This window comes from Triticum dicoccoides, chromosome 1B (assembly GCF_002162155.2).
Source record: "Triticum dicoccoides isolate Atlit2015 ecotype Zavitan chromosome 1B, WEW_v2.0, whole genome shotgun sequence".
Classification (NCBI taxonomy): Eukaryota; Viridiplantae; Streptophyta; class Magnoliopsida; order Poales; family Poaceae; genus Triticum; species Triticum dicoccoides.
The window spans coordinates 221,565,227-221,574,829 of NC_041381.1; the positions used below are offsets into that span (position 1 = coordinate 221,565,227).

The 9,603-nt window shown below is 51.2% G+C and overlaps 1 pseudogene; it reads left to right on the forward strand.

Moving 5' to 3' along the window:
* Positions 1–8,269: 8,269 nt before the first annotated feature.
* LOC119350307 lies at positions 8,270–9,290 on the forward strand (annotated as a pseudogene).
* Positions 9,291–9,603: the final 313 nt, after the last annotated feature.

The window sequence follows — 9,603 nt, forward strand, 5'->3', positions numbered from 1 at the left end:
GATGGGATCCCCCTCCGATAGGGTGCCGAAACAGGGTCCCGATTGGTTTTTGGTGGCTACAGAGGCTTGCGGCGGCGGAACTCCCGATCTATCTTCTGTTCTGGAAGTTTTAGGGTACGTAGGTATATATGGGTGCAGGGAGAACGTCGGTGGAGCTACGGGGGCCCCACGAGGCAGGGGGCACGCCCAGGGGGGAGGGCGTGCACCCCACCCTCGTGAGCACCTCCCGTATCTTCTGATGTGGGGTCCAAGTCCCTCAGGTGGGTTTCCTTCCAAAGATAACTTCTCCAGTTGATTCCGTTCCGTTTTGACTCCGTCTGATATTCCTTTTCCTCGAAGCACTGAAATAGGCATAAAACAGCAAATCTGGGCTGGGCCTCCGGTTAATAGGTTAGTCCCAAAAATAATATAGAAGTGGATAATAAAGCCTAATATTGCCTAAGACAGTAGATAAAGTAGCATGGAGCAATCAAAAATTATAGACACGTTGGAGACGTATCAGGAGTATGCGTCGAGGAAGCACAATGAGTCGTGTCCCTCGGTAGCGTCGATGATTTCATCGATGCGGGGGAGAGGGAAGGGATCCTTGGGGCAAGCCTTATTGAGGTCCTTGAAATCGACACATAGGCACCAGGATTTGTCCTTCTTTGGTACCATCACCAAGTTTGCTAGCCAGTCCGAGTGTTTTATTTCTCTGATGAATCCGGCTTCGAGTAACTTGGCTAGCCCCTCTCCCATGGCTAGGCTCTGAAAAGCACCGAAGATTCTGCTTGACCGGCTTGTATCCCATCAGTATGTTTAGGCTATGCTCGGCCAGCCTGCGTGGGATACCTGGCATGTTTGAAGGGTGCCAGGCGAAGATGTCCCAATTCTTGAGCAAGAACGCCCGCAGTGCAGCGTCTATTGTGGGGTTCAGATGTGCCCCGATGGATGCTGTTTTTCTAGAGTCCGTTGGGTGGACTTGGAATTTGACTATTTTGTCCGCTGTTTTGAAAGAGGTGGACTTGGATCATTTGTCGAGTATCACGTCGTCCCTGTCCACTGTGGAGCGCAGCGCAGTTAGTTCTTCAGCCGCGAGGGCTTCGGATAATGCCTCAAGGGCCAGGGTGGCGGTTTTATTTTCGGCACTACACCCGGATCACTAGCTAGAGTGATGATTCCATTGGGCCCGGGCATCTTGAGCTTCATGTACCCGTAATGGGGTATAGCTTGGAAGCTTGCGAATGCATCCCGCCCTAAAAGGGCATGGTATCCTCTACTGAACGGGGCCACTTGGAATGTTATTTCTTCGGACATGTAATTCTCCAGCGTGCCGAATACCACATCGAGTGTGATTTTTCCCGCACATCATGCCTCCCGACTAGGGATAATTCCTATGAAGGTCATGCTGCTTTGCTCAATGCGTATCTTGTCTATTTTCATTTTGTTGAGAGTTTCCTCGTAGATGAGGTTTAATCCACTGCCACCGTCCATAAGCACTTTAGTAAGCCGGAAGCTGTCCACAATTGGACTAAGGACCAAAGCGGCTGGTGCTCGGACTGTTCGGAATTTAGGTTCATCACTGGTGTTGAAGGTTATGGCCGTGTCGTTCCATGGATTTATTGCTGCAACGTGGAAGACTTTGGCGAGGCTGCGGAGTGCTCTCTTGCGCCTGTTATTCGAGGCGAAAGTCTCGAAGACTGCCAATACTATATTGTTGTTTTCTGGGGATGATGCTCTGCGGTATCGTTAATGAGGAGATCCTCACCGCTCTTGGCCACCTGGCAAAGTATCCAACATGCTCTAAGGCTGTGTGTTGGTATGGTATCCGGTGTGGTCTGAATTTTGCATGGCCCATTGAGCCATTCCTCCAATACGGTTCCATGCCCTGTAGTGGGCTTTGGTTTCTTTGTAATTGGATCGGGTGACTTGCGAGAGTGCACCCTTTTAGTTCGGACGAGGGGGTTAGTGAGAGTCGGAGGATCCCAGAATTTTGCTTGGGTTTTCCAGGCGCTTTCCATCGCACAGTACTTCTGTACTATGGCCACCAACTCATCAAAGTGTGATATGTCACAGCGACTTATGGTGTTGAGGATTCCCTTGTTCGTGCAATTTTTGCAAAAGAATGAGATTGCGTCTTCCTCGCGACAATCCTTGACCTTGCTCATTACAAGGAGGAATCTGGCCCAAAATTGATATACTGTCTCTTGGGGTTGTTGTCTAATGTGGGAAAGATCGCTTGTATCTGGGTGGGTGGGTGGATTTAAGTCTGAACGCTGACCCGATCTGAGACCCAGGGGCAGAGGGACTTCCGAACTTGGCAGTTTGGGTTCTGGGATGTTTCCCAATTTTTCTGGCCCGCTGTCCAATTCTAAGTTCGGAGTTTGGGTCATATCCTCTTGCAGACGGGTATCCGGCTCGGAGAGCTTGGGAATCCGTACATAGTTCGTCCTCGGAATAGAGGAAGAATCGCTGCATTGCTCCTCCACCGCTACTATCTGATGGGTGACCGGCGGAGAGTTAATCTCTCTTTGTTCAGGTTTAAGCCCAATCCGACCATAGTCCATAGCGACTACCAAGGCGATGATGCAATCCAAGAGCTCGTTCAAGGACGAGAGCTCCATTGGATCCATCTGCTTGGTGTATTCCGAGCTGACGTGGAGGCTGTTTTTCATGACCTGAGAAGTCATGATCGGCGCGGCGGCCGAACGGGCGGTCATGACGAAGCCGCCTAGTTGGAGGGTTTGGCCTAAATCCAGGGCTCCCCCAGAGGTGACGTTGTCCTTGATAACAAGGCGAGCCATCAAACCTTTTTCGACGTCACAGTGGAACTCTCAATGAAAGCACCAATGTCGGTGTCAAAACCGGCGGATCTCGGGTAGGGGGTCTCGAACTGTGCATCTAAGGCTGATGGTAACAGGAGGCGGGGGACACAATGTTGACCCAAGTTCGGGCCCTCTCTATGGAGGTAATACCCTACTTCCTGCTTGATTGATCTTGATGACATGAGTATTACAAGAGTTGATCTACCATGAGATCGTAGAGGCTAACGCTAGAAGCTAGCCTATGATTATGATTGTTGTTATCCTACGGACTAAACCCTCTGGTTTATATAGACACCGGAGGGGGCTAGGGTTACACAGAGTCGGTTACAGAGAAGGAAATCTACATATCCGAATTGCCAAGCTTGCCTTCCACGCAAAGGAGAGTCCCACCCGGACACGGGACGAAGTCTTCAATCTTGTATCTTCATAGTCCAACAGTCCGGCATAAGTACATAGTACGGCTGTCCGAGGACCCCCTAATCCAGGACTCCCTCACCGTTGACTAAAATCTCTCTCGTAAGCATAACATAATCAAACCCTAGAACTCATTGAGTGTTAATCACATGGTGATGTGAACTAGATTATTGACTCTAGTAAACTCTTGGGTGTTAATCACATGGTGATGTGAACTAGATTATTGACTCTAGTAAACTCTTTTGGTGTTAGTCACATGGCGATGTGAACTATGAGTGTTAATCGCATGGCGATGAGAACAAGATTATTGACTCTAGTGCAAGTGGGAGACTATTGGAAATATGCCCTAGAGCAATAATAAAATGGTTATTATTATATTTCCTTGTTCATGATAATTTTCTATTGTTCATGCTATAATTGTATTAACCGGAAACCGTAATACATGTGTGAATACATAGACCACAACATGTCCCTAGTAAGCCTCTAGTTGACAAGCTCGTTGATCAATAGATGGTTATGATTTCTTGACCATGGACATTGGATGTCGTTGATAACGGGATCACATCATTAGGAGAATGATGTGATGGACAAGACCCAATCCTAAGCATAGCACAAGATCGTGTAGTTCGTTTGCGAGAGATTTTCTAATGTCAAGTATCATTTCCTTAGACCATGAGATTGTGCAACTCCCGGATACTGTACGAGTGCTTTGGGTGTATCAAACGTCACAATGTAACTGGGTGACTATAAAGGTGCACTACAGGTATCTCCGAAAGTGTCTGTTGGATTGGCACGAATCAAGACTGGGATTTGTCACTCCGTATGACGGAGAGGTATCTCTGGGCCCACTCGGTAATGCATCATCATAATGAGCTCAATGTGACTAAGGAGTTAGCCACGACATCATGCATTACGGAACTAGTAAAGAGACTTGCTGGTAACGAGGTTGAACAAGGTATGGGGATACCGATGATCGAATCTCGGGTAAGTAACATACCAATGGACAAAGGGAATTGTAGATGGGATTGATTGAACCCTCGACATCATGGTTCATCCGATGAGATCATCGTGGAACATGTGGGGCCAATATGGGTATCCAGATCCCGCTATTGGTTATTGGCCGGAGAGGTGTCTCGGTCATGTCTGCATGGTTCCCGAACCCGTAGGGTCTACACAATTAAGGTTCGGTGACGCTAGAGTTCTAATGGGAATACCACTATGGTTACCGAAGGTTGTTCGGAGTGTCGGATGAGACCCCGAACGTGTAGAGGAACTCCGAAATGGTCCGGAGATGAAGATTGATATATTGGACGAAGGGTATTGGAGTCCGGAATTGTTCTAGGAGTACTGGGTGATGACCGGCGTGACCGAAAGGAGTTTCGGAGGCCCCGGCAAGCGTTGGGGGGCCTTATGGGCCAAGGGGAGGGGGCACACCAGCCCACTAAGGGGTTGTGCACCCTCCCACCCCATCTCACGTAACCTGGAGAGGTGGGGGAACCTCCCCTAGGGCAGCCTCCCCTCCCGGGTTGGGGGGCAAATTTCCTAGGGGTGGGGGCGCCCAAACCCATCTAGGGTTGCCCCTATGGCCGCCACCCCTCCCCTAGGGAAACCCTATGGCGCCTCCTCCTCCCCACTTCGCCCTATATATAGTGAGGGAGAGAGAGGGTGGCGGCACCCCTTCCCCTGGCGCAGCCCCTCCCTCCTCCAACACCTCCTCCTCCTCTGTAGTGCTTGGCGAAGCCGTGCAGGAGAACCGCAAGCTCCACCACCACGCTGTCGTGCTGCCAGAGTTCTCCCTCAACTTCTCCTCTCCCCTTGCTAGATCAAGAAGGAGGAGACATCCCGGGGTTGTACATGTGTTGAACACGGAGGCGCCGTCCGTTCGGTGCTTGGATCGGATCTTTCGCAGTTTCAATCGTCGCGAGTACGACTCCATCAACCACGTTCTTGTAACGCTTCCGCTTAGCAATCTTCAAGGGTATGAAGATGCACTCTCTCTCTCTCTCTCTTGTTGCTAGTATCTCCTAGATTGATCTTGGTGACACGTAGGAAAAATTTAAATTATTGCTACGTTCCCCAACACTTTTTACAACGCCGAGCCGAGGGGTCCATAGAAGATGGTTTTCCAGAATCCATTTGTCGCGTTTGCTAAAATTTAGTGTTCTATTATGATTCATCAAGCATAAAAAATGAAAGAAATATTCGACATGACCTTTTTCTAAAAGGAGGACATAACGAGTGCCAGAAATTCGGTGAAACGGAAATGAATCGACATTTCGCCAAAACATTGGCACTCATGTCAATACCTGCAAATATAAGCCAACGATACTACAATGGATCCTAGTTAAAAGTGAAAGAAAAATTTGACATGACCTTTGCTAAAAAGAGGACATAACGAGTGCCAAAAATTTGGCAAAACATAAATGAATCAACATTTCACGAAAACATTGGCACTCATGTCAATACCTGCAAAATGTTCCTCATCTACTCATAGTTACCCTAAGCACAAATAACACTAAGACACACTACTCAAATTTAATCCATGATAAATATCTATTTACCCAAACCCAACTTTGACCATACCGGAGAGGTGGCTCAATTGGCGTCCGAAGGCGGTGCGAGGTCTTCGATGTTGGCGGAGGAGGGCGTGATGGCCGAAGGGGTAGCCATCACGGAGGAGCTTCGCGGTGGCGGTGGCGACGGCAACAAGATGTCTACTGTGTTGGAGGAGGAGTCCATGCCCGCAGCGGCAAGGAGGGCTGCGACACGGCGTTGATGAAGGGGCAACAATGAGGGGCGTGGCAGCGACGAGGAGGGCCGCGACACCACGTCGACGAAGGGGCAGCAATGAGTGGCTGGGCGGCGGCAAGGAGGAGAGGCGGCAACGAGGGGCGCCGCCGTGAGTCAGGTGAGATTTGGGAGCGTGGGGGGAGCGGCGGGAGAAATTGCAAATTTTTGTTTGGTTTTTGGGGTGGTGGAAAATGAACTGTAGTCAGCGTCGTGGGTCTACGTGTGACGGATGTGGTTGGGTGCCCGCCACACGTAAGTGGACAGCACTGGCGAGCAGCCAACAGAACCTGCCACTGCTACGAGTGCGTAATATGTACGTCCTCCATGTCTGGTAAGAGTGCTTACCACAATTTAGTTGTGGCATGCAACAGGCGCACCCGCCACCGATTTATAAATAAATAGTGGCGAGCATGTGTCACCACCCGCCACAGTTAGGTTTCATTATGCGGCCAACTCTGAAATGGTCTACCTGTGGCGGGATGGTATTCATGGCCACCACTACTTTGTCAGTAGCAGTGGCGGGTAAGCTTTGGTACTCGCCACAGCTACATTTCTAAATTAGTTGTGGCGGGTGACTCACCTCGCCTGCCATAAATTTATGTCCATCTATAAGCCTTTTCCCAGTAGTGATGAGAGAGACGAGGAAGGGGATGTGTCCAGTGCACTACTGCAGAAGGGGTCGAGGGTCGCCATCTCCAAGGCACGGGGTCGCCCTGCCCGCTCGTGGAGCTCCTCTCCTCGAGGCCATCGGCTAGATCCCATCATGATGTTGATGTCTTGTCAGTGAGGAAGAAGGGACCTCTACTCACCAGAGAAGCAAGGTGAGGTCGACGGCCACCAAGTGATGAGGCGGCTAGAGAAAGGCGCAGTCAGAAGGCCTCGACACGGAGGCCCAAGTGAAGCCAGGAGATCATCAACGTTGAGTGCGCCATGGTGGATGGCAAGTGGCTGCGAGTGGAACCCTAACCAGTTTAAAAACGAAGAGAGAAGGGAGGCAGGGTGAGGGAAGTGATGCGCGCGAGGGTGTGGACGTGTTGGTTTGGGCGTTGAGTACTGGGGGGACCGGGAGGGAGAAAACGGAGTAAAAACCAATACGAGGGGTGGGCTTCATTAGGAAAAAATTGGTATGGCGTGGGATGTCTTCGATTGATGGGAGGCAATGAAGAGAAATGAGACGAAACGACAACATACTCCCCTTTAGGACCAGAGATATGTACAAATGCATATGCAACTATTTATATAATGGAATGTGCAAGACGCTGTCGTGGCAGCAAAACGCTGCCACATCAGTGTCTTATTTTGACTTGGGCCATGCTACCAGTGGCGGTGAGTGGTTTAGCTCGTGAGTCGTATGATACTTTGTCCAGGGATACCAGTGAGGGGCGCCCTGCACACCGTAACATGTTGATAGAGACGAGCATCATGCCCGTCACTAGTAGGACTTTTGGGCCTGTCATTGGTAGCTAATTCCGCAGTAGTGTAAAAATCTAATTCTACGACTGCACTTCTCCATGAAAGCAAATAATTCTGTAGTAGTGTTAAAATAACTGACTGCTACTTTATGTACCTCTGCTCTCTGTTTTTTGTGGGTGTACCTTTGCTCTCTTCCATGTGCACTTTCTGGAAAGGCCAAACCAACAAAGTAGAACACTGTCGCCAAATTGAAGTTCTTACTTGACAACATTATAATTATGAGATGATGGAATATTTAGATGATGAGGAATAACAAATTTTGAACAACTCCAAAAATTTTATCCTGTAAAACTTTGTTAAAGCAGGACCTCAAGATCATGAGCTATCATATTAAACAACCTCACCATTCTTCAAGACTGGATTGATAGTACTATCTGATTTCAGTTAACAATGATTTTACTATGATGTTCACTAAACAAGGAGTTGGTTGATTTTCCCTAGTCTTGCTTTTCCTTTTCTTTTTGTTTCTATGATACCTAGGCTTAATATATGAAATTACTGTAGAAATATCATTTTCCAGTTCTTGCGTGAAAAATAAGATCACAACAGTTGGTACATGAAATCTAGCAAGTGGTTTAACAAATGGAAGAAGTAATCAAACAAGACACACATAATGCAGACGTACATGAAAAAAGAAAGCTTCAATACTAAATATCGCTACCCAAAACCGTGAACGAGAGATAGAGTAGTAGAGAGCGTCATCTTCCCCATCGGATCCTCGTTCTAGTATTGGTGGCTGCCAGAGCCTGCTGAACCTGCACGTGCGCGTCGTCATCGAGGATCTTCCCATGCAGTTCTGGTCCCTAGAGGGGACGGAGGAGGCTTTCGGCGACTTCGGCCGCATCGACCACCTGGACTCGCGCACGCTTGAGCGGGGCCACACCAAGCACTTTCCGCCTGCTGGCTCTGGGTTTGGGATGTGGCCCACATCCCGACGAGGCGCGTGCTCTGGGTGCTCAAGCGCGGCGCCGGCCGCGTCGACGAGGTGGTCGGCTTTGCTCCACTGGACCGCCGTGTGCCCCCGCCACCAGGAGTGCACCGCTATGACCTCCTGGTGCATGTTGACCTGGTGGAGGACTAGACCCCACACTCGCCGCGTTCGTCACACTCCGGCCAGAGCGGGCTGCCCTCCTCCGACGATGATGATGATCGCCCCATGCCACGTGTCGAGCCGGGCACGTGGGTGGCGCGCGTCGAAGATGGCCAAGGCCCGGGCTGCCGCTCGGGTCAGCGTGCCCTAGCTGCGGGCTGTGGCGGCCCCATCCTCGGGGCTTCAAGGCGCGACCACGACAACGGCGACAACAGGGGTGGCTCGGGGCGCTCCTGGCGGGACTGCCTGCTCGGCCTTGGGTGCCATGCCAAGGGGAGTGGGGCGGACGTCGTCGACGGCGCCCACCACCGCTGCAGCCGCATGCTTGTGAGCAGGCGCCGCGGATCGCAGAGTCGCGGCCACGTCAAGGCAGCCTCCAATGTTGCTTTGCCTCCTCTGCGCGTGACACCGCTACTGCCCCTCTGCTCCGCCTCCCCTCCGCCCGTCGCCGCTGAAGAAGACCCGGTGGCCTGTTTCTTCAGCTTCTCCAACTCCGGTCGTGCGCTCTCCCCCCTTGCGCGCATGGATTGCATGCAGTTGGAGATGGAGAACACCATGATTGACGCGCTGCAATCTCCGTTCACCTTCGAAGACGGTGGGCGATCCCCACCTCACCCGCTGCTCGCACCAAAAGACCCTGCAAGCCCGGAGATGATTCCCTGCCTGTTGCCCTGCATCAGCACTCCTGCCAATGCAACCGCCGGTTTCCAGCTGGCTGAGGTCATGGAGCGCGTGGGCGTCATGCAGATTGAAGAGAGCTAGGGGCAAGCGCCACCGTCGCTCTGTTCACTCCTGTCCCCCCATCGATCATCGACAGCCAGCAGATGGCGAGGTCGCGCCTCTCCACTCCCCCCAGGTCCAGGTCCACGTCGACCCCCTCGTGCCGCAGCGCCCGCCAAGCTGCGGCAGACATCACCATGTTGGTGCCCCAGCGCACAGTCCTACGCTTGGTGCAGGAGCTCGGTGCGCTCGGCCCCAAGGACAAGATGACCCCAAAGGTGGCGGCTCTGCTCATGAAGCGTTTCCAGGAGC